Below are 26,460 nucleotides of genomic sequence, written 5' to 3'. Positions count from 1 at the left end.
AATCCGCCTGCCTCTGCCTCCCAAGTGCTGGGATTAAAGGCGTGCGCCACCACTGCCCGGCTTAAAATCCTCTTTTAAAAGCCCACCACAAAGGTGAGGCTGGTGAGGGAGGCCTAGGTGCCCTCTAGTCTAGGGGCCCAGCCAGGGCAGGAGCTTGATGGGCTGTGGCCCCCTTCCCAGCCCCAACTGGGCCTTCCCAGATGGACATGGAGGGATAGTCGGTGGGACCCTCAGGAAGAGTTAGTGAGGGAAGGTGTGGCATCGCGTGCCTGCCAGTCTGGGCCAGTCTGAGTCTCAATTAAAGCTTGTGAGGACGAGGTGAGGGCAGCAGGGCCTGCTGGGGACCTCAAGTGAGGAGGAATGAGAATGGCATTGTTCGATGGACAGTTCACCAGGACTGAAGTTGAACGGGGGGGGGGGGGGGGGGGGGGTGGGGGGGAAGCGGGCGGTTGTTGGGGAGCTGGCTTCTGAGACTCCGCAGTTCATCAAAGAAGCTGTGGGCACAGGCCTCTAGTGGGGAGAGCCTTGAGGATGGCATGTACTCCAGCAGGCTAGAGCAGAGTGCAATGGCCTCAGGCGGTGTCCAAGGTTTGAACACCTTTGGCCAGGGGTGAGCTTTGAACTGGGGGAACTTGAACTCTGTATAGTTAGGGTTCATCTCTCAGATCTGTTTCCTGGTTGGCGTTCCTAGTACCTTGATGATCTTCACAAGCTGGTCCACCCCACTGTCCCCAGGGAAGATGGGCGGGCCGAGAAGTAGCTCAGCCAGTACACAGCCCACATTGATGGATGAGGTGTAATCTGTGGCCCCAAAGATGAACTCTGAAGCACCGTAGTACCGAGAAGAGATGTAGGACACGTTGGGCTGCCACCCGAACCAACTGCTTTGCACTGCCAAAGTCGCAGAGCTTGAGGACAGCAGTGTCAGGGTCCACAAGCAAATTCTGGGGCTTGATGTCACGGTGACACACACCTTAGGAGTGGATGTAGGCCAAGCTCCGGAAGAGCTGGTATATGTACACCTTCACATAGATGAAAGGGATGATCAACTTGGCCTTGGTAAACTGAAGGGCCACTCGGTACACCGACTCCGGCACGTATTCCAGCACCAGATTTAAATGCAGCTCATCTTTCTTCTCCCCACTGGAGTAGAACAAGTACCACAGCTTCACAGTATTGCAGTGGTCCAGCTTACAATGCATAATCTGCAGTTCTTGGTTCTTGAACCTTTTGTCCTAAAGAACCTTCTTGATGGCCACCAGTTCCCTTGTCTCTGCCAGCCGTGCCTGGTACACTGCTCCCTGTGGTTTACTCAGTCTGCTTTCTTGTAGAACCCAGGGCAACTAGCTGGAGGCAGCCCCACCAACAATGGGGTGGGCCCTCTTCATCAATCACTAATTAAGAAAATGTCCCCCAGCCTTGTCTACAGCCTGATCTTAAGGAGGCATTGCCTCATTTGAGGCTCCCTCCTCTCCAATGACTAGCTTGTTTCAAGATGGCAAAAAGAAAAACAAAAAAGCCAGCACACTCCTTTTAACCCCATTTTATAGATGTGTAAACTGAGGCATATGGAAGTTAACTATCTGGGCAAAGGTCACAAAGCTAATAAATATACTGTTAAATACCAACACTGGACTTATTTCAGAGTCCTTCCACTCTCCACAAATTTCATGTCATTGAAGAGTTTGTCTTTGCCTAGATATGTCCCAAGTCCCTCTTTCTTCTTTTTGCTCTTTAACAACAACAACAAAGGATCTTTCTTCTTGATTTCAACTTTTTTCACTGCAGAAGGGAAAAGGAGAATCTTAATTCTCAGACAATTCAGAGTTTCAAATACACAGACTCAGCCTGGACACAAATCTCAGAACTTCACTGGAACCCAATTGATGTTCCTGAAGAGGAGGAGAGAAAGAAGCTGGGGAGTTCTTGGGTGTCGTTGCCTTCCAGCTCCTGTGAGGCAGGGTTTGCACAAGGTGTGTGAGTAATGGTGGCTTTGGCCTGAACAGGCAAAAGCAGCTTTGGTTAGTATGAGAATTTAGTGCAAAATGAGCTAGCTTTTGGAAAATATACACAGGTTGTAAATCATAATTTTTCTATCCCCCCATCCCACTTTCTGAGTTATTTAGTATAGAGTTGATGTTGCTCAGTGGTAGAGCACTTGCTTAGAGAAATAAGGACCCGGATCCAAGATTCAAAACTACAAGTCATCAATCTATAAATGCCACATGTGAAGAAAGGCAATTACTTTCCAACAACAACTCCCCATTCATGGGAAGAAAAGAAATCTAGTCAAAGATACCTTAAACCAAAACTCTAACCTTGCGGTAAGCTAAGGGTCTTGTTGAAGGTCTTTCCCCACCCCCTTGGTTCTGGTACAATGAATTTAAGTTGTTCAATGACCCTTAGAGTCTGAAATCTGCAAACAGTGGTAGCTTATGGTCAGTTTCTTCTAATGCCTATCTTTCACCAAGTGTGAATTCTGAGGGACAGCCTCTAACATCCCCTGCTGTTGAGAAATCCAATAGCTTGATGTGCTCCAAGGATGGCTGCTAAAAGGCCATCAGCAACCACTGCAGCCCGAGTGTTGAGAGAAATAAGTAATAGAAGCATTTGCAATAGAAAGCATTCTTCCTAATATTGCTTAGTAAATGCATCTGTTTATGAAATCCACTTGTGAATTTAAGTTGTGCCCGGGGAAGGCAAATGGCTTGCCCAATCCAAATAGCATAAGAAATATCAAACATTTTATGCTGTCAAAGCACAGTGACATCATTTCCAAGGCACCCCTCCCTTTAGAAAAGTGAAGTCTCCACATGCATGTGAGAGGCAGGAAGGATCGCTTGCAGCAGGGAGGCTCTGGCGTACTCACAACCCCTCCTCAGGTTGTGGGAGAGCTGGAAGACAAGAGGTCCCTAATTTATCTTGTCATTTTTTTTTCAAGCTGCAAGGAAAAATGGGGACAGAGCGAAAATGAGGGAATTCTGAGAAGCCATTGCCTGTAAATGGAGGAAACCATTGCCAAGAAGCATATTAACTTACTACATGAAAACACACAAGTTTTAAGTAGGGGAGCTGCCAGGTTTCTAGAATGAGAGAAGGGATTTTACATGGGTGAAGACGAGGGAGCCAACTACAACCATGGACACTGAAGAATCTGTGTGTGTGTGTGTGTGTGTGTGTGTGTGTGTATGCCTGTGTCTGTGAGTGTGTATCTGTGTGTGTGTGTGTGCATGTGAATGAGAGTATGACTCATACACTCTCTGTATGAGTCTCTGTGTGTGTTATGAGTATGTATGAGTGTGTGTGTCTGTGTAAATGTGTGCGTCTCTGTATGTGTGTGGGTGTGTGTCTCTGTATGTGTGTGTGTGTGAGTATATGTGTATATGTCTCTGTGTGTTTCTATATGTGTATATGTGTATGAGTCTGTATGTGTAGGTATGTGTGTCTGTGTGTGTCTATGTGTGAGTGAGTCTATGTGTGTCTGTGTGTAAAAAGGATGTGTGTGTGTGTGTGTGTGTGTGTGTGTTTGTCTGTGTCTCTGTGTGTGTCTATATATGTGTGAGGGTGTGTGGCTATGTGTATGTATCTGTGGCTGTATGGGTGTGTCTGTGGGTTGCATGTGTTTGTGTAGGTGTGAATACATGCACACACAGAGACCAGCCTTTAGTGCCTTCTTCAATTACTCTTTTAGCTTAAGGTAAAGTCTTTCACTGAACCTGCAGTTCACTGATTCAGCTAGGCTGGCTGCGAGCGAGCCCTAGAGCGAGCCCTAGGGGTCTGCCAGTCTTTGTTCCCTGCATGCTGGCATTTAAGGCACACTCTGACAAAGCAGCTTTTTTCAGAGGTGCTGGGATTTGAAACAGGGTCCTTACACTTGTACAGCAAGCACTTTACCAACTGCACCATCCCCAGCTCCCTTCTCGTCTTTATGTTTTTTTTTTAAGCTTTATAATCTAGCAAGTAGATATTGTGAACATACAATAATTAATGACTCCATTAGGGTATCCCAGGGGACCAGTCTAGGGACAGAGAATGGTTGCAATGCAACCACAGACAAAAGTCAGGCAATTTGCACTTTTCTGTCTTGCCTTTGTGGTCACTCTTTCAGAATGTTTTAATATAAATAGTTATTATAATCCTTCCTAGTGTTCTCCTTTTGCTGTTCCTCATCAAAAAAATCTGCATGGCTATCCTGAAGTATTTTCTTACAAAACAAACATCAGAAACAAGCGGGACGCTAATAATCAGGTTGGCAGCCACCGGACTATGTATTAGGGCACTGGTGTTGCACGAGACCCACTTGGAACTTGTAATGACTCTTCGGATTATGATTTTGTACATGTAAGGGAAAATTCATCGTGGGCAAGTGCCCTGAGCCATGTTGTCCTGGACTCTTACCTGTTGAAAGGTCAATTTGGGCTTATGCTAGCATCACAAGAAGAATAACCTTTAACCGGTTATCTCTAGGAGGAAAGGTGACCTATATTACATTGCAGCACTTTAATCTGATAATGTTTCTTGTTTGTTTTCTGTGTGTCTGATACTGGGTTTTTCTTCTCACCCTAGTTTATTTTTGCTTTGAGAATTTTCCCATTTGCTCTCTCACTTACTGATTTTTCTCAGTGAATAGTCTAAGTCCTGCCCTGTTTCTTCATATTTTTGTTTCTTTAAAAATGCTCTCTTCTTCATTTTCCTATGTAGGTCTAATGTATTTATGAACTTTTATTAGTTAATCTATAATACTACTACCAATGATGTTGTACACATGAAGTAAAAAATCATCTAATAAGTATACATATAGGTATATGATGTAACAGGGCCAACAAGGAAGCTCAGTAGGGAAAGGCTTTTACTGCCAACACCCAAAACCTGAGTTCAGTCCCTTGGACTCATGTGGTGGAAGGTGAGAATTGGGTCCCACAAGCCACCCTCTGACCTCCACACATGCTCCATGGCACACACCTATGTGCACAGATATGAACAAAAACAGGAGAGCTCAACGCTCCTACTTGCTGATATTATAAGTGCATTCATTTCAAAGTGTTTTACGAGGAAGATCGATGAAAACTAAATCGGATAACTATTTTTCAGTGTCTAAACATTTTTTAATATCTTGTTAGTCCATAATTAGTCATATCTTAGTTTAAGAACCATTCACTCCTCAGAGATAATTAAGATAACCTTTTTATATATATAATTTTGCTAGTGTGTAAAGCACGGAGAAATATGTTTGCTGCTGTAGCTGAGGGAGTCTGTGTTTTATCTTGTGTTCGTTTCTTTTACGTAGACCAATGATTTTTTTCTTTACCATGGATTTCCAGAACTTGAATGGCAGTCCTTGGAATGGGGTTTAAGATCCTGAGTAATAGGGAAAATGTGCTGTCAAGCCCCCGGTTGTGTTATATTCTCTCTCCAGTGACCACAGCCACAGGCGTTCTACCTCAGCCTTGTGTGAGTGTGTGCGTTTATTAGAAGTCAGAGGATTCATGTGTGAAAATGATAGCTGTTGGATGGGAGCGTGCACTCTGTGTGTTTATTATCCACTCCTATGCGTTACTTCTCATGCTCATCCTTTCTCTTTCCATCAGCTTGTACCCCACACTGCTCATTTCTGGTCCTTTCCTTGTTCTCCGCTGATCCTTTGTCCTCCCGCCAGTTATTTTTGTAAATTCTCTTTTGTCCAATGTCCGGTAACTTGTGGGGCAGTGGGATCCAAATTACATTTTAAGATCATTTTTATGAGTTGTTCCCAGCAGGCATCTTCAAGGCCCCAAGTTTGCTTTTTGTCCCCCACTGTGAAAAACTGATTGACAGCTGGCGACTGGCAGGGCGCGGGTGCTTGGCACTCACAGGAAACCCTGCAGGAGGTGCCCAGAGCCATGGCGGATGAAGTGTGGCCAAGCCAGCACAAGGTGGGGGACCAGATGTCACCCGATTATATTCCATTGAAATCCAAACAAAGCCCCACATTCAGGATCATTTCCTTGAGACTCCCTGGTTGGAAACTGGAGCCCATCCAGAATCTCACAACAGCTGGTCTCCCTAGGCCAGGATTTATGTGCCTTGCAGAAAATGTTACCTGTATGTTATTGATTGGTTTCTGTGAAGCTATCAAACAGTATTCTGAAGACCCAAAGCATACTGCTTTCTGCTGAAACTAAAAAACGGCCATAGATCACTGAAGCTGCCAGTGTCTCATTATAGACTTGGGAAGGCTGAAAGGGAGATGTTTTTCTTATTTATACCACCCGTGTTACCTTTGAAGCCGTGTGCTGGTGTTCTCTGCTTTCTGTGACAAGACCCTTCTCCTAGGAGGAGACAGAGCCCAGCCTTCAAAAGTAAATTATATTATAAAATCAGTTTTCCAGGGAGACCAGTAGATGAGAGCTTGTGTTGATGTTTCCTAATCCCCAGTTCATGCTAGGAAGTCGAAGTCTTTTCAGATTCACATTATCACCCTGGTCATTTGCGTTTATGTTCTTTCTCTTTCCTCAAAAGGCAGGCAAGCCACAAGCCCAGAACTGTCTGAGTGGCAAAGAGAGAAAAAAGCAAAGCAACACACACACACACACACACACACACACACACACATACCTGCTCCACACCACCCCAAAGTTGCTACAGTCAATTGTGCTGAGTTGTGGAGATGGGTTAATTTGAAAAGCAAGAGCAATCACCCAGGCTAGGAAAGCAGTAGAGGCTGCTGGTGAACTGTGTGCTGCCTCAGCAATGAGAACTGGATTTACAGCACCTATGTACAACCAGAATCACGAGGGGAGGTAGAGATGGGCAGATCTGGAGTCTTGATGGCCTGACACCTATCGAAACTGGTAAGCTTCAAGTTCAGTGGGAGAACCTGCCTCAAAAAATAAGGCAGAGAGTAATGTAGTGAGACACCCCTGTCTATCTCTGGCTTCTATGTGCAAATAAATACACATGTGTACACACACCTATTCTCACTCATGCTCACAATCATATAAACACACTTGCTCTCTCCCTCTCCCCTATTTTCTAAATCATAGAATCAGGAAAGCATGTCCATTCATACAGTATTGGGCTTAATGTATTCCTGATGTAAATTCAGGCATGGTACTTTATGCCTTGGCTTTAAAACTGGATACTCCTGCTGTCTCTATCACCTGATAAAGTCCAAGACAGACTCATCACTCTGTTTCTCTCTCTCTCCCTCCTGTTGCCTGGCAGTCTCCAACTCATTCTCAGACCTCACAGTGAGATTCTGGAACTAACCCTCTCCATTAGAAACAAACAAAATAAATTGCTCCCATTCCCCAAAGGAATGTGCTAAAGCCTCTTTCCTTTGTAACATGGATGCAATTTAAGTTTGGCAAGGGCTGCATACAATCTACTTCACTAGGAGGAGATGGATTTCTGAGAGACCTGAAGAAAAGACCAGGCATCCCTCTGCCCTCCCAGTGAACTTACAGTGACAGAAAGTCAGGGTTGTGTTTTCTGTATCCTCCATGTGTCTGCGGGGTCAGTCCCCACCCATGCCTTCACTCCAGGAAAAAAAAAGCATTAAGAAGACACTTATAGCGGGGCAGTGGTGGATGCCTTTAATCCCAGCACTTGGGAGGCAGAGGCAGGCAGATTTCTGAGTTTGAGGCCAGCCTGGTCTACAGAGTGAGTTCCAGGACAGCCAGGGCTATACAGAGAAACCCTATCTTGAAAAACCAAAACCAAAACCAACTAACCAACCAAACAAACAAAAAGAAGCCACTTGTATCTGCTAATTCTGAGTTGATCTCTTCCCATCTGTCCCTGAGGGGCTGTGAACGTCAGCCTTAGCATGCACGTTTGGTTTGCTTTACTGAGGATTAGGTGTCACCAAGACAGGGACTGCTAAGTGTCACTCAGTGAAATTTCTTTGCTTTATTCTGACTTAGAATCCTGCTTATCCATGATGCTCTGAAGGGGATGGATTAAAAGGAAATAAAAATAAGAATATGGCCTAGTCACCTCGTGTTAAACACAAGTCCTCCAAGATGGCCTGCTCTGAGTTAATCAAGGATATCGAATCCTGCACTTATATGTGCACACACACTCATGGGCACACACACACACTGCCCCAACACTTACATGAAGTGATGGATATGTTGTTTAGCCTGATTTGGACAATCATTTTTACAATGTATACATTTATCAAAACATCAAATTGTATTCAATTTCCCTCTGCCAATTATATCTCAGTAAAGGTGAAAAAGCAACCAACAGCTGATCACGGACAATACAATCAAGAACCAACTCAAGAGGGGCTCAAAGCACTTAAGCCCAAGCCTTTCACCTGGGAGGCAGAAAGCTTTCTGACCTTTCACTTACTCCTTTCCCACCCCTCCCTCCCTCCCCTCTCTCTACTCTCTCCACTCCCTCCCTCCCCTCTCTCTCTCCCCCTCCCCTCCTCTCCCTCCTCTCCCCATCTTCGTCTGTGTTTGTAAAACATGCTTGCACAAGCCTGAAGGATTCCAACATCTTTGTACACATTCTTCAAGCAAGGACTGAAGGTCAGATCCCCATCCTTGGTGAGTTAGGGTGTAGAAAAGGGTTCTCAGAGTTCACATCTTGTCTGAGTCCAATGGCTTGTCTTTCCTTAATATTTAATCACTCTTATTTCTCCTAGTCATTCCCTACTCTCAGATCATCTTCATGAATTTATCATATTTATTGAATCAACTGATGCTTTCTCTTATGAAAGTTTCTCTTTCATAATCCATAGAGTGCTGACCACTATAGGATGGTGTGCTGCTCTTTCCAGACTCCTTAACTCTCTTTCATTACACCCATGATCTAGGAACTCTTATGCCTGCTCCATCTAATCCATAATGTTCCTCGTCTGAAACATCTTGAGTAGTGTTTCTTCTGCGGCTGCTCTCTACTCCACTTCTCCTTTTCTGAGACTTGACACTACAATAACTCTCAAGGCTCAAAGTTAGCCCCCAGCTCGCCCCGCTCTCTTCTTAAATACCTGCCACATATCTCGGATTCTTAACTATCAAAGTGAGAACAGATGAGGTCAGAGAAGTACACTGGCCGGAGCAAGAATGGCAGTAGAGAGAGAAGTGTGTGCACACCTCAGCTCTTAAGCCCTCCGCAGTGCGCACAGGACACGCAGCTTCGTGAGGAGACTGGGGGAGATCTGCTGAGGGACCTTTTAACGTGAGGCCTGGATTTGTGACTTCCCATAGACAAGGATTTCAGTACAAGTCGGAATGAAGGAAAGCTGGAATTAATTAAGAAGTGGTTTTACCATAGATTTATACATGACTGTTACTTGGTGGGGGTGGTTCTTAGGAAAAGAACAATGCACATTCAAGATGTGGAGGTAGGCGTCCCAAAAGAGGCCCTCCAGTGTCACAGAAACAGCCATGTTCACAACTTTGGTGTCTTCGAAGTTCCAATGTTTAAGGGATTTCTAGGAAACTTTTTTTTCTTTTCTTTCTTGTTTTGTTTTTTGTCGTTGTTAGTGGTGGTTTATCTTGTTTGTTTGTTTCCTGAATGGCATCATGGCCTGGTTTCTGAGGCATGCTAGTCATTGTAGGCTCAAAAAATAAGAATCCAGCTAGACGGGTTACAGGGATCCTTATTATATGTAGGTGGGAAGGAAGTCAAGTATATGTTTTGACTATAAATAAAGTTTCTATCCTCATTTGTGAGAGTCTCGGAAAACTGCAAGAAGAAAGGTTCAACTCAAAGTCACCTACTCTTCACCTTTCAGCCTAGTTTGCTGTTATTTATTTAAAATATTATTATAAAAGTATTATTTCTATAGAGTCCACCTTCATAGTGGATATTGTTGGATGCATCAGTATTCCTGACTCTGAATAGAGACTTCAGGCAGACCATTTTCTCATTCCCATGTCAGCTTAATTTTCCCTGTCTTTTTTTATTTTGTTTTTAGTTTATTCACACATGTATGTGTGTCTAGATGTAAATACGTGTGCATGTTTGTAGGTGCCTGCAGAGGCCAGAAGAGGGTACCAGTGCCACCACTATGAGGGAGTGGGATTACAGCTGACTGTGAGCTGTCTGAAGTGGGTGCTTGGAACCAGTGGCCTGTTGCAAGAGCAAGTGCACATAACCGTTGAGCAGGCTCTCTGATCTACCTCCCCTTCTATTCTGCCTTACTTCAAGATCCAGTCTCCATGAATAAGGAAGCCTTCCGGGCGAAGTAACATGCTTTCCCTTCACCAGGTATACCTTAGGGATGTTCCTGTTAACTTAATCATTCATTAGGATCCTACCTTCTAGATAGAGAGCAACAAAAATAGTTGTAGAAAAGCATTCATAGCTATGCTTAAGCTTTGAGGATAGGAAACTATAAATCATCAATTAATAATTGTAGAAAATTTACCTCCACCCAGATCAGGCTGCTTAATCTAATGAGAATGCCTGGCTCTCGTGATTTAGCTGAGCTCCTGAGACTGAAGTACATCATGCTTCAGATCTCAAACTGCTCTGAAGCTGACAGAGTCTATTGTTTTGAATAATGCAGCAAAATGGAGAAGATTATGACGGGGTGTATGTGTGTGTGTGTGTGTGTTGTAAAATAAAGATGCTTAAAATATTGAAAGGTGTGTAAATTAGCAAAAGCTAAGGTCATGAAGAATAGTGGAGAAATGCAAATGAAATTTGGTTGCTTGGACTCCCATTGCAGAGCTAGAAGTTCACTTCCATCTAGCCTTAGGCCCACAAGCACCTCTTTGTGGGGTGTTAAGCTTCTGATGTTGTTTGCCTGGCGTTATCTGTTGAACCTCAATGCCAGAGTGCTCAAAAGTAGACAGTCTAGCCTGTGTCTTATTCAGTTGCGTAAGGTGTTAAATAGCTATGAAAATCTAATAAGCTTTAAAGAGAGGCTAGGCCCTGGCTGACAGGCAATCCAGTGTCATGTCAAAAGACTTATTTGCCATGTTGAACCATGTATGAGGATTCAGCAGAGGATAACAGCATCCAGTAGGTATCAACAAGGACTTTTACTATGTACTAACCAGCTTCATCCCTCCTAAAAGCAAAAAATGCCCATAAAGGCAATGTGGGCACACTCCTACCCCTGCTGTGCACTTGGAGACTGTCCGAGTCTCCTCACTGTAGGTTTCAGTCTGTGGATTTTACAAGCAGAGATTCAAACCAGCTGTATCACTTAGTATAGAATTAACCATGTTTGGTAGATTGCTACGCTATGCCATTTAGGGTTCTATTTGGGGATCAAACAACTTACTTCCTCAATGATGAGAGTGCTATAGGTTTCCACCCTCTGCCTAAACTCCCTTCATGAACCATATGAAGAGCAGCACCCACTAAAGGCCAGGCTGTCCTTCCTATAGCAGCCTAGATCCTATAACTAGTTCATGATGACAGTCTAAAGGCCTGGGCCATGCACACCAGTGTGTTAACTGTGGAGAGTGATCGCCACTTCACAGCCCCTGATAGGCTGCCTTGGGCCTTTGTTGCTATAGAAAGCCCATGTTGTCCTTGCTTCCTGGCCCTTCTTTTCCATCTGAAAGGTGGTAGTTCTCCAGAAGCTACTGCATGCTAATTTTCATCTGAAAGGTGGTAGTTCTCCAGAAACTACTGCATGCTGATTTTCATCTCAGAGCTACCTTCCCAAAGAACCTGATGGATGACCTACAAAAGTAACCTTGCAATTTTAAAGACAGATATGAGAACCACTGAAATAAAAAAAAAAAAAAAAAAAAGGTTAGTGCCAGCAAAGGCATGGAACAAATGAACCTCACAGTCCTCAGAAGGGAGGGAAATGGTCATGTGGCTTTTCGAAGATCTTTGTTTTACTTGGGTTTTGAAGGCAAGGGTCTTGGATCATGACAGGTGACTCAGCAGCCCAGCATACATTCAAGAAAATGCACAGACAAGTTTGCTGTTACTCTAGCTTCCCTGGAGAAAGGTAGTAATTCCTGACACCAGCAACAGGTCAGTGGATTTACTGAACTATCTGTAGGCCATGGGCAATAGGTTGCTTAGAGACTGCTGGGTGACTCAGAGATAGGTACAACACTGGAAACTCCCACCCAGCATGGCTGATGACGTCACAAGAGCTACATTCCTGAAGTCCTGCCTTCTGTTAATCTACCACCCTCTGAATGCTTCCTTTCAAATCCCCTTAAATCAATCATATCCAACTGTGGGAGCTGGGGTTGTACAGTGGGTCCTGGAGTCTGAGGGGTCGGTCCAGCAACACTCCAACTCTTTCTAGAAGAGATTGCTAAAAGCCCCATTACTATTATTACTGTGATCACTGCTTTATCCTGTTTATTTGATCCTCATAACTAAGGATCCCAGTATGCTGTAGGGTAGGTGACTTAGCATTACCACAATCTAGTTATCACTGTATTATCCTGTTTATTTCATGGCCCTAACTAAGGATCCCAGTATTCTGTAGGCCACTTCAGGAACCTGTGATTCAGCAAGGTGATGGTCAAGTAAGGCCCAGAGGAAATGGCTTGACCCTAACGGTCACCAAAGGAAGAATGCACAAGAGCAGATACAGATGCGTTCTTCCTGAATGCGCAGGCGTGGAGAGAAGAATGATGTCATTAAAGACAGAACAGACTCATAAATTACTTTGTAGTCACACAAAGGCAGGAGATAGTTGACATAAAACACAGCTCTTTCCTCACAGGAATAAGAGACAGCTTGTTCTTGAGCCAAGTGGGTGGCCATGGCTCAGGAACACAGATTCAGGTTGCCCCCCAAAACCATTCCAATGTGGAAATGGTGTCATGCAGATTTATAGTTACGGAACAAAAGGAAGTCATAAGTCAAGGTGCATTTCAAATACAGGGTGGAGACATGGCACATTGGTTAATTACAGCAAAGTGGGAAATCTGCTATAGGCTTAAGGTACTGGCTGATAACCTTCTCCCTGTTGGTTGGTGGAAATGGTGATTGGTTTAGTTAGTACATTTCAAAGTCTTGAATCTGACAAAAGGATGGTAGGCTCCACAAGGAGGTAGGCAGTGAATGGCTGTTAAAGGAACTAAAGATAGCTGGAGATAATTTGGCTCTGGATCTTTAACAGTCCAACTCCCCACAGTCATGAACCCAGTCAATCAGCCTAAAAGAATTTTTAACCTGGGTGTGGCTTTTTCTGGGAGCTTCAGTTCACTCTTCAGCAGGGAGGATGAGTCTTGAGTTTCAGGCATTGTAATGGGCAAAATCGAGATGCATGGAAAATTCTGTTCCTAAAAATGCTAAGGTCACATGAGACTGATTTGCACATTCTTTGAAGTTAGAATATGGATTCTCTTTGGGGAAATTGGTTGTGACATAAAGGGGTGTGAAGGTGACTATCTGGGGGCCTTGGCTACTGGATCCATGTTTTGATTATGGATTTAGGTTGACTTTGTGAACAATCATTGGTCTTCTGGAAGCTTACTAGTTTGTCTAATATGTGTTAGAAATGTTCTTGAAGACTAAAAGCGAAACCTTCTGCGTTTAAGGGTGCTAATATGTATATGTGCATTTGTATGAACATGTGCTTGTATGTATATGTCTTTGCATATGTGACTATATGCTTATACACATATGCTTGCATGTGCACACAGTTGTGTGCTCATGTTCATAAGCATGCGTGTATTTTTAGTGAATATGTGTGGATAGATATATACTTGCTACATAAGTAAGCATGAGGTATGTGTTATGCTTTGAATTATGTGTGCATGTGTGTTTATATGTTTTTTCAAAGATATAATGGGTTGTGATTGTATGTGCATGGATGGGTACATGTATGTTTGCACATGTAGGCACAGGTATGTATATGCATAGTTGTGTGCTTGTGTGTGAATGAGTATACATGTACATGCACTAACTATATATCGTCACACTGGTATATGCTTGTGTGTGTGTGTGTGTGTATGTGTGTGTGTGTAAGTGCATATGTGTGTATGTGAACATGACTGTATATGGACATGCACATTCTCTGTGAATATGATGCCATTTGAGGGTGCATGTTACTCTCTCGAGACTCACGACTCTCTGCTTTCAATTACATTCAGACTAGTCCAAAAACCCTTCTGAACTAATCCTAGTCAACTTGGAAGCCACCACACTCGGGCATGAGGCTGTCAAGAGTGAGTGTTTGCAGATGTCAGCACAAGGAAGGCAGGAGTCCAGGAGGACAGATCAAGGCTTAGTGACGGGAAAACGCATGCCAGTGCGTCCTAGCTCCAGAGCGCCAGCACAGCCACGAGAAAACCTCATCGTGACAGCAAATCAATAATCTCTTGGAGACGATCCGTTTCTGAAATATCCTTGATTAATTATGCCAGGGTATGCTTGGCAACAGTCCTTTCCTCCAGATTAACCTAATGCTTTTTGCATGAAGCAGGATTATAACTGGTTCTCATAAGTCAGATCTGACATTTGAAATCAGGCTTTAAAGGTTTGGGTTATAGATTTTTCTAATGTCTCCATGTCAAACATAATTGTGCTTATTGCTGCTCGGAGTTGTTTGCCAGTCAATCAAAATAACATTTATTTGATCGTAAACAGGCTAAATTAAAAGCATTTGAAATCATCGTACTTGAGGACTTGGTGAAGACGCATCTTTCGAATCTCAAGAAAGCTTACAGCCATGCTGTGACAGACAGCTATGGCATTACAAACAACGATGGAAGCATCTTACTGTTAATGGCAAAAATTAATTTTTCTCTATACTTTGTACGTGCGTAGCTTTTATTTGGTGATTTAGTCCTATATGACTACAATTTGGAGTACAACATTTCCCCTTTTCTATAATACACAATTATAAATTTTACCCCTTAAAACTAAATGTATTTTTATACTCAGTATATGTTGCACTCAGAAATTTATGTTTTTTTTTATTTCTCATGAATTGCAGGTGGGATTCTAATAAAAACTAATGAAAATAAGATTTGCTTAAGGGCATGAGACTTAGAAATTCCTCCAACAAAAGCTGTGTATGCTGTAGTCTACTTCATTTAATATATTCTTAAAGTGGCCCCACCCCCAGTATATCAAGGACACCTTTCCTCGGGCTGATTATAGTACTATGTAGAATATTACTGATCCATTTATAGGCTCACAATTATGGATTGATATAAAATTGCCAGTATCATCATATCGGCACACAACACAAATCAAAACAGGGCATAATACTTTTAGGGCAAGTTTGGCATGATGGACTTGCTTTAGTCAGGCTAGGCCAGTTTATCCTGAGGTAAAATGGTGTGCACTGAACTCTCCATACATCAACGCTACACAGTTTACTCCTCACTCACACAAAAGTCTTCAGCAGTCCACAGGACTCTCAGGGCTGTTCCCTTTCAGGTTATAACTCAGAGCCTTGGGCAGCTTCTAACTTGAGGTCCCACCATCTAAAGTCTTAGAACAGTGGGATAGAACAGAGAAAATAAATTATCAACTTGAAAGCCATCAGTTTGAAAGTGCCCACATATCCTCTGTTAATGTTAAGTCCAATGTTTCACATTGTGAGAAATGTGAGCAAAACATCGATGGACAGAAGGTGACCATGTGAGTTATAGAGCAAAGAGAAGATTCCAAATATACAGTCAGATTGTTCAACCTAAAGCACATGACAACCTGAAGTCTTTAAGTGACAGCTGTTAGTCCAGAGCAATAAATTGATCTGAAACATAGGTTGGATCCCACCCTGAGAATGGCAGCTCACTTGAAAGTAGCTAGATAGATGTTAGAGAATGGAATCCAGTGATCGAATTCATCTTCTTAGAGCCAAACCCTGACACCAGAGGATGCTGATACATCTGATGAGTCAGCTCTGCCCAGAAAGTAATTTCTGAGAAATCACAGACACGTGTTGTTGTGTTTTGTGTGTGACTGAGTGTGTTGGCCTTCCTTTCTCAACAATTCACTTCTTTGTTTGGTTGTCTACTCAACGTATTTCATCAGGACCTTGAAGGAAGTATTGGAGTGTTCACATCAGTTAAGGACTATTCAGTTCCCCTACGCCTTCCATCTCTACGATGTCTCCTTGCTGTCCCTCATCTGTACTCTCCTTGCCATTCATACAAAATGCTTGCAAAGAGAACAGGCCTTTGAAGAGACAAAGGCTCAACCATGGCTGAGCACTTCTCTGTGGTGATGTCCTGGGGTCATTCTCACCCTCCCTCTTTACTGAAAGGATGTTGCACCATGAGATTTGCTTCCCTGTAGGGGCATCAAGAATGTTCTTATGTTCAAATACAGAAACTCAATGGTCCTGAGCCCCTGGCAACCTTGCCAGCCTGAATAGATAAGGCAAGGCTACAGGTTCCTTCTCTCCGGCACATACATGGCAAGGAAAACTATCTTTCCTTAATACAAGGTCTGCCATTGACTATTATCCCCTCATGTTCCCTGGTGTCCCACAGACGATAGAGCAAACTGCACACTGCCTGAATCTGAGCTCAAATCCAGCACCTTCCCTTGGGTAAACCTGAGCATTATTTTCCTAAATTCTTTTTGCATTATTTTATTTAAAATGGAATTATGACGGTAATAACGATTATAGCTGAGGCTTATTGTGAGAAACAAATGGGATTTTTAATCTATGTGAACATCCCCTAGCATACAGCAAAGAAATTCACAAGATCAATCATTATTGGTAGGCATTGCATAAGCCAGTTTTATCACAGGAACTCATGAAAGCTACCCTAATGAATTAGATCTTTTCCAAGGTGAAAGACTTCAGGATTATATTTGGCTAATTAAAAGGCATCCCCAGTGACAGCTGACCAATAAGAATCTTCACCTACTATGTTCTGAGTTTCTCTTTTAAGTACCTGGGATTATAATAAGCACCATCGGTATAATATTTACTAAGTGAGTGGATGAACAAGTGAATGAACAGAAGAACACGTGACATATGTATATCAGTTGAAAGCCTGGGCTTGGGAGTTAGAGAGATCTGGATAAGCACTGGCTGGAAAATGTGTGAAATTCTACACTCTCTTTAACAAGCCAATCCTTGATCCTCTGTCCCTCAAGTAGAAAATGAAGGCTAAAATAACCACCATAACAGGAATTTTTCACGTGAATGAAATAAGATCAGAGTAGAAATTATCTACTCTAAACTCCCATATATCAGCTCAGTGGATGGGAGCTATTCTTATTTTTATGTATACCATATTTATGTGTATAATTGATGCACATAAATATGTGAGGGAAATAAGTGAGGGAAGTATTATAGACATAGAGAGATAGGGAAAATCTCATTTTCATGTGCTTAAACAGATATTAGCCAAAGTTATAGACCAGCAGTTTTTTATCTTTTCTTTGTTTGCTTGCTTGCTTGCTTGCTTTGTGTTGCATATATTATTTAGATTAAGGAGGGAAGAACCAAAAAGGGAGTTGTAGGTAAGGAGACAGGATGTTAGGGAAGATGTTGTACGAGGCTTCGGAGGGGACCAAGGAGAAAGCCCTCAGAACTAAGTCCCTTCCTTAGGCGAACACTCACCAGGTTTGGCTCAGAGAGGGACACATCATGGCACGTAAGTTCCTCTTCTCCTTGTCCCTTCCGGCACTCTGCCTCTAGGTTGGACTTCCTATTATTGATATCCACTTGGTTTCCCTTATCTGTATATACTTTAAATTCTACAGCAGATATTTGGGCTTATGGAGGAAAAAAAGGACTTGGCACAATGCATGAAAAAAAAATCCTTCAAGATTCATCTTAGAGCTGCCTTAATCAGTTACTGCGCTCATGCGTTCTGAGCTTATACAGGGGTAGCATCCCTTGGCAGACTGTGCCATGTCCTCACAATGACTTATATTTGCTCTTGTCAACCAGTTCCTTCCCTTACTCATTCTTCTGTGTGTCATCCCTGAAGCCCTTGGAGAAACCCAGCTCAGGGGTCTGCTGCTGTGTGAAGTGTTTCCTCAATCCACCAGAGTAAGAGCAGAGGTCTGAGGACCCCGCACCATGTTGCCCATGCTTGTGTGACACTCATCGCTTTCTGTCTAAGGGTAGCAATTAGAGGTGCTAGGCTGTGAGAATTACCAGTACTAACTGTGAAATGTGCCCAGAAGAAGTGAAAGCTAGGCCACTGAAAATTCCACTAACATTTTACACTGCACTGTGCACTATGGCTGGCATCCATTCACAGAAAGAAAAAGAGAAAGAAAGAAAATCCATATAATTATTGGTCTACAAGATGCTGGGTTGTAAATAAGGAAAGTTATGCACAGTACAGTGTTACCTTGCAATATAACGCCATAGCCCCTCAGCACCTCGTGGAAGCCCCTCAGCACAGTTATTAGGAAGAGTCAGCAAAAGGAACTTACTATCTTCAAGTCAAGTTAAAAATACTTGTAAATGTGTCTCTTCTAACAGCCCTTCTAGTTTGTTACTGTCCTGGTATAATTGCTTCCATGATGCAAAAACATGCATGTCTTTGTTTAATGTGTGACACTCTTTAGTTCTAGTGATTAAAGCCACATCCTAGGAGTTGTTGGGACTGATGTCACAGCTAAATGCCTGGAACATTCTGATGCTTGTGTTGGTTCCACCTGAACCTATGTTTTTTGACCTTGGGTCACAGTTTCTCATCTCATTGTCAACAGGAGGTTGCTCTTATGTAAGTCCTTTAACTTGACATCACAGTCAGCAGGAACAGATGGCAAACACCATGCCACAAAGACACCGTCAAAAAAAGAAAGGTTCGACGTTGTGTTCCTCCAGCTCTGGGAAAGGGAAACACATGACAAAAGGAAGTGTCACGAAACTTTTAGAGAAACAGAGACCATAGTAACTGAAACTGGATCCATTGTGAAGGATGCCTCTTGGGGGGTGGCACACCTTGAATTAGCCAGCTGATAAAATTAGTGACAATTTCAGAATAAAACAAAAGTCAGAACTAGACATAAGATTTCAGGTTTGCTACTGCCCCTGGGAGAACACAGTCTCCCTTACCTCAGAGAGAATAAGTAAAAGCTTTTGCTGGAGCCAGATATGCAGGATGACAGCCCAGAAATACCAATTCAGGTTACCCCAAATACCATGTCCAAAATGAAGTCATGAATGAAGGTATTTTGTGATAACATTTGGGTAGGTAAACTCTGGCCCTTTATTTGTTCTTTCCAAAAGGGATTGCACTTGACTATCACAAGAGTATTGGGGCAAATGCAAATGTGAATAATGAAGAGTACCTAAGATAAATCCTAAGATAAATGGACTTCAGCTCTCCACAATCACAAAAGCTCTTATCAGTCAGTCAGCCTCGTAGAGTCTTTAACACATGTGTGCCTCTCTAACCCCACCCCCACCCCTACCCTGAAAACTTCCGTTCACACAATTGGACCTTCACCAGTTGGTTTGCAAGCTATCTAGGGTCTTGTTTCCATACTCCTGGAAGAGGAGCTGTGCCCCACTCATTCTGAATTCACAGTGGCCCCAAGAATTTCAGCTGCCCTCCCCCAACACTGGGCTTTCATTCCAAGGGACAGTGAATCAGCCAGCATTGTGTTTTCATTTATTTATTTTTTATTGGTTATTTTTATTTACACTTCAAATGTTATCCCCCTTCCCAGTTTCCCCTCCACAAACCCCCCTATCTCATCCACCTGCTTCTATGAGGGTGCTCCCCAACCCACCCACTCCCACCTCACCGCCCTGGCATTCCCCCACACTGGGGCACTGAGCATGCACAGGACCAAGGGCCTCCCTCACCCACTGATTCCAGATAAGGCATTTTCTGCTACATGTGCATCTGGAGCCGTGGGTCCCTCCATGTGCTTTTTTATGATGTGCATTTTTATGATGTTACCCTTTCTGTCACTTCAAATTATATGACTTTACTTTTAAGCCTGGGAGTTCCTTCTTGTTTTATTATCAAACAAAGATTTCTCAGTTTAATCCCCCCCCTTTTCTTTGCATGTAAGTGACCAAGGTAATAAAAGAAAATTCAAGCTGTAATGGGATTGTGCAGTGTTTTTATGCACTGCGGCAGGTTTTCCACTGTTTTATTTTTGCTGGACCTCTAAACCTGATGGACATTAGGGACCCCCTCAGCCTATTCCCCCCAGGCAGGGTCAATCACACATCTGCATGTGCCCTCAGTCTGGGGCACCCAGGCACCCAGGTGCACACTGACACATGTACACACAAAGGGATGTTCACGAACATGTATATAGAGACATCCTCCGATTTGTAATCCTCTTGTCATAGAGATGTAAGAAAAACAGATACCCTAACACCCCAGAGGAACACACTTACCTGGTAACTCAGGTACCCACAGCTGGGAGAACTGCGTGGAACCTGCCCTGGACCTCCTATTGCACAGAAGTAGACACTGGGGTGCCTACCTTTATTACTGAACTAAGCTGCTCATGCTTCACATTCTAAAGCTGGCTTTGCTTCCAATGAAGAAATAACTTTTACATAGTGTCCACACGGTAAGAGTGAAGTACTCCCCTATGGGGGCTGGGGTGATTCAGAGAAGAGGATGACTAGGAAAATGGCAGAGGGCATTCTCCAAATCTTATTTTTTATCTTCGGTTTTGAGTGCTCTGACTACCTGTCAGTTCTGGGACATAAAATGAGATGTCCTCAAGTCCATCGTCTCTCTTCCCCTGATTTTGTGCCATCATGTGTAGCTTTGTCCTTCTCTGAGTCAATGATAGAGTTTGGTTTTTTTTTTTTTTTTTTTTTTTTTTTTTTTTTTTTTTGACTTCTTTTTGTTTATAGGTTGCTGGTTGCCATCACAGATAGTCATAAAGGTCTTGCCATCCATAGCCATGTGCAGTGTAGACCTGCTTCTTTAATACTGCTAAATAATAGAACATTCTTCCTACATCAGTACCTTAACTAGCTACTTGCACACCTCTCCATATTTCTGGCAAAAGCCGACCATTCACAAACAATCTGGTAGTGAGAAAGTACAACAAGAACTTATCAACAATCCATTGTAGTGTGTCCTAGCGTATGCATGGTGTACTTGTGTCAATCGATTCATGGTTACTCTAACAAACTTCCGAGATAATCAACTTAAAAGAGAAAGGTTGACTTTGGCTCTTAGTTTTGGAGTATCGCTCCATAATTAGCTGGCCCTGCTGTGCTTGGCAGGGATGTGAGGCAGAGCAAAGCCACTAACATACTTATGGCCAAGAAATGAAACACAGGAGGAAAAGGAGACCAGGTTTCTGCAGTGTCTTACGAGTGCACACTCTTGGTGAGTTTAATAACCCCCATCAGATCCCACTTCTTCAAGTTTCTACCGTGTCCTAACACCTCCAAACCAGGAATCAGGCCTTTAACACCTGTGCCATTGGAGGACTTCAGGATCCTAATTATAGCTGTAACTCTAGGACTATGCAAGAGAAGCTGCATATTACAGAGCTCTGTCATTAAACTTTACAAACCAGGTAGCCAAAGATAATTCCCTGTTCGCTGTCCTTTTGATTCTATTAGCAAAGTCTCACTTCCTGTTAATGTGTCTTTAATGCCCCTCTCACACTTAGCATCCCTATTTAACATATATGAGGCCTCCTAACCAAGGTCTCAGTCAAGCAAGCATGACTGGTGGACACCTTAGGTTGATTCGTTGTTATTATATTTGTTTTTATGGTTAATTTCTCTTTATGGAAGAGATATTCCATCTCTAAAACTTAAATAGTTTCTTTTTGGACATATTTAAGGAAACGTGAATCGAATGAGGAAAAAAAAGTTTTGTTTTAAATCCAGTAGCTGTGTCAAGGTCTTGGTCTGAGTGTTTTAGGTCTTGGTCATTTTCTAGTCTTGAGGCTTTCCCTCTGTTGGTGTGTGCTATCTAACTGTGTGGGTGAAAAGGAACATAATCTTCAACTCTGAAGTTTGGTCTTTTTATTCTGGCCTTAAAAGCATTAATATTTTGAGGGTCCCTAAAAGTATCTCGTATTAGTGTCTTTTATACCTAACCATAGATCACTCAGTCCTGATATATTTGCAAACCAAACTCACAACCTTAACCTTTCTGACAGAAGTTTGACAAGCACTAAGTCATCCCATCCCATTATTCTGTGAAGAATGATTTTCAGATTCAGAGTGTGCAAGACTCCCACCTGCAGTGTTTGAAAAGGGGGCGATTGGCCCACTCTAGGTCCCACAGGCCAGCTTTCTAATTGCCCTGCATAACTACATCGCATTATTCCTTTGAGCATCTTCGGTAAACACTCTTTTCCCTCCTCCATCTCTTCACTCGACACATACCACAGAAATCGTGTGTCTTCTGTCTATCTATATCTCCGTTGGGTCTGAGGACTGTTCTGTGTAAAGAAGACTCTACCACATGTATCCACTCAGTGTTAGAACTTTGCCACATGATGTTGATCAGTTCGTGGCAGAAGTTACTCTGCTGCACCGCAGGGCACTAATCCAAACCCTAAGAAAACACACAGATGCAATAGCCCATGAAATACTCATGCTTTCTTATTTGGGATACAGGCTTCCAAATACAACAGTGGATGACAGAGTTTGTTGCATAATAATTTCTATATCTTGGACCAGTGTATTCTAAGACAGAGTTTCTATATTGTCCAGATAAAGTGTTAACTTGTTTGGCAGTCCTCACAGGACTCTGAAACAAGTCAAACTTCAGTCACTCACAAGTTGTTCACTAACAACTGTATGAGTCTCTTTTCTCTGCTATAGTGAATTACCTAAAGCAGGTAAGTTTTATAAAGCAAAGAGGTAGATTTAGCCCATAGACCTGGACATCCAACCCTGTCGATAACATCATGTTAGGTGACACCTCAAGCTGAAGTGTAAGTGAATAAAAGAAACCACATTTCTGTACAGAAAGGTTGGAGTTTCCAAAACCCTTCCAAAAGCATGACTCCAGTGACATGAGGAATTTTTGGTGTCTCCACCTCTTAAAGTTCCATTGCCCCTGCTTTCTGATATGAAAGACCATATCTCCCAACACATGAGCCTTGGGGGGAACAAATCACATCAAATCATAGTAACAAGTGCAAAAAACAATCCGGTGCAATTATTCAGAGTTGTTGACCAAACTATCTCCATGTTTCTTTCTCCAAAATGCATCTACATCTACTTGAGAACACTATGGAGTTTCAGTGATTACTCATGTTTAGGAAATAGATCATTCTCCATTTTTCTTCCACCTACTCATAACTGCCATCACAACACTGTGTTATTGCGTTCTGCTCACTGGCTTTATTGTTTACTGTTAGTGAGGTGATAGTGTGTGCTACAGGAACAACAACAAAATTATTCTTTTCTTCTACAACAAAAACCTTGTGGGTTCTTATGAGCCTGAGCTAAAATAATTTGGTCTGTTGGAAGATAATTTCCATAATCTCTATCATAGACTTACCAAATCTTCAACTCAGATGTCTCTCTAAAATGCATTTCAGGAACAGGTCTGGTCACATGGTCCTATAATTCCAGCTACTTGGGACTGAGGTAGAAGGATCAAAAGTTCAAGGTCTGCTTAGACTTAGATGGTTTCTTTGAGGCCAGTCTGGGTGACTTAGTTAAACTCTGTATTAAAAGTAAAAGTAAAAGGAGGTGGAAAGGAGGGAATTTAGCTCAGTGGCTGAGCACTTCCCTGAGGCGCATAAGGGTTCATACACACCTTTGATTTTATTGCGAAGAAAAGATTTAGAGGTGGACTTAAAGCAGCCTAGGTTTCATCACTCCAGACCTAGCAGTTCTAGGATACTCTTTGAAACATAACCCGAGCCTTGTATTGTCTCATCTGCTGAGTGGAGTTAATAGTATCCTCTTAGAATATGGTTTCAAAGATTATCACTATAAATACCTATTGGGTGTCCTAGATCCCAGGGTCCTTTCTAAGTGCTACAGAGATATCCCAGCATCCAAAATTCAACCTCTCCATTCCCGTGCAGCCAGGCTCCTAATTGAGAATATACCTGGTGCTCAGGTCCTTAAGGTGGAGTGCTACCCAGGAGTAAATTATCACTGGAATTCTTGCACAATTAGTTCTATGCTAACTGTTCTTGCTGCTCCACATTTGGCCTTCCAGGTCAGCTATTACAGAGGCATGCATAACTTACTTCTTTATTTCATAAAACTTTATTTATCTATAAGGCAATATTTAAATTTGGGACAAATACTTGGCACTGTGTTTGTCTTATTGACATATACTCTTAATAAATAAGGCTAATTTGCACCAAAAATGTTTAGGTGGGGGACTGAAAACTCTTTTGTATATGAAATATGAATGATGAAATCTTATTTTGATTTTAAAAAAGAACAAACAACTACAAAAATGTTTTCCCTTGGAATTTGCCACTGGCCACATCTGCACATGTGCAGCTAGCCACCCAATGACCTCTGGTCATTGATCATGTCACTGATGGAGTTCATTGACCCCTTTTCATACCAAGGACGCCAACAATGCAGTGGTCTATCAGATCTTCTTTTTCCCAGCCCACTTCCTGTCTGGCATCAGCAAAGCACAACCTGACCATGCCAAGCACAACATCTGACCAGCAGCAGGCATGGGAGGGACAAGAGAGTAACTGGGCAACTGATCCTATTTGGGTTGGTTGTTTACATTCAGTTCATTGAAAAGTGGCTCATATTCTGCTCATTTCAGATAAATGAATAAAGAAAGAGAGTTTAGACATTTCTACATAAGAACCAGCCCAAATCATAGCCCTGTCACTTGTAAGCCACCCAGGCCTTCAGGATCAACCTCGTCTTCAGATGAAAAGTGCAATTTGCAGATCTTTTTCTATATCACATTTGATGAGCAGTGCATTTTTATTTTTTTATACTGTAGAATTACCGCTGATGTTTCAAACTGTTGGTGAAATTCCTAGCCACTGTCATCTGAGGTAACTACATTATAAGGAAAAAAAAACAACAGAATGCATGTCTAAAATACATTCTGTCTTTGTACTAGCACACAGCATCTCTTGAATAGTTCACCACAGAGCTAATGGTACTGTTTCAAAATAACCACAAGAATAGAGAAGATTAAAGGTAAAATATAAATCTAGCAGTGTATGGACTCACTCGCCCTACACTCATGGAATTTCATACACTTATTAACAAAGACTCAGAGGGAGATGGTATCTATCAGAGTATGCTGTGGCCAAGACTACCCAGTACTTTAATATGTATTTCAAAACCGTCACTTGCCATTTTTTCTGTGAATATGAGCCAGAATTTTTTTCCAAAAATACCTGTCTTGATATACTGAACATATCTTTCACCTGCCAACACTTACTGCCACCTGATTCTGTTTTACTAAAATGCTAGAGTTTGAAGATCATAACATTACATTTCCTGCCTTTTTCCCTTGAATATGCAAACAATATAGTAAGAACAGGACAAAGATTCTTTCATAACTTTTTGGGAAGTGCTTCATAGAACTGAAACCTACTAAGGGCTCCATTGTTGGTTCTGCAGTCTTTGTACTCTCACAAATGGCTCCAAAGATGGAAGATGTTAGGGCTCTGGGAGCATGCAGTTTTCACTAAGACCTCAGACCATATGTCTTCCCATTAGATTTCCATACCAAGAGCATTTGATCCTTGAGGAATTCAAGAGCCTGCCTTTTATCCTTCTAGTCTTCTGAAAAGGATCAGTCTCTGGTCTGGCCCACCATGTATATGTACAGTAGCCATTCAACCAGAAGAAGGAAGGAATGCAATTCTCCTTTTATATGTCACAATGCAGCTAAACAATACAGGTGCAAACTGGTTCAAATTCAGCATCGTTTTAATCTGAGCCATGCTGCTGCAGGCATGATTTGAGAGTATCGGGAGCCTTGAAGACTCTAATCTAATACTTTAAAAAAGCGATGTGCATCATGGCATTTCTAGTAAAGGGAAATTTGAAATCCTCTGACACTTACTGCCCAAGAATGAGCATTGGTTATATAAATTTGAGAACATCCACATAGCAGAAATCTTAGGTAGTATAGGTCTAGACCAGTGTTCTAAAAAAAAAGAAAGAAAGAATTTCTAAAATGCCGTATTAAAAAATTTCTCAAATATCTTCTTCAGTTTCTTTTTTTCAGAGATTTAAAGTTTTGAGATTCAGTCATCTATTTACTTATTTATTTTATGTATTTGAGTGCTCTATCTGCATGTACACTTGCATGCCAGAGAGATCATCAGATCACACCATAGACGGTTGTGAGCCACCATGTGGTTGCTGGGAATTGAACTCAGTACCTCTGGAAGAACAGACAGTGCTCTTAACCACTGAGCCATCCCTCCAGCCCCAATTGAGGGTCTGTCTTGAGAGGAGTTTCACCACTCCTGTTAGGTTTATCCCATGATGTTGCTGGGATCTGGTGACTGTTTCCATAGTCTCTTCCTTGGTGTGTTTATTATTATCCATATACAGAATGGCTGCTGGGTTTTCTAAGTTGATTTTTGTCTCCTGCCACTGTGAGGAAAGTGATAGTCGTTAAGAACAAATACGGTATGCACTCTCTGATAAATGGTTATTAGTGCAGAAGTCTGGAATACAGGAAG

At 42.4% G+C, this 26,460-nt stretch overlaps 1 protein-coding gene and 1 pseudogene across 3 annotated transcripts in view; one reads left to right on the top strand and one right to left on the bottom strand.

The window, feature by feature from the left end:
- The window catches only part of Aig1 (androgen induced 1), a 235,147-nt gene that overhangs the window by 158,640 nt on the left and 50,047 nt on the right, over window positions 1-26,460 (top strand). The gene's annotated exons all lie outside the window — the stretch shown is intronic.
- Window positions 231-5,881, bottom strand: LOC116097733 (annotated as a pseudogene).

The sequence above is a fragment of the Mastomys coucha genome, unplaced genomic scaffold (genome assembly GCF_008632895.1).
Source record: "Mastomys coucha isolate ucsf_1 unplaced genomic scaffold, UCSF_Mcou_1 pScaffold2, whole genome shotgun sequence".
NCBI lineage: Eukaryota > Metazoa > Chordata > Mammalia > Rodentia > Muridae > Mastomys > Mastomys coucha.
This window is presented reverse-complemented; position numbering and strand designations above follow the sequence as displayed.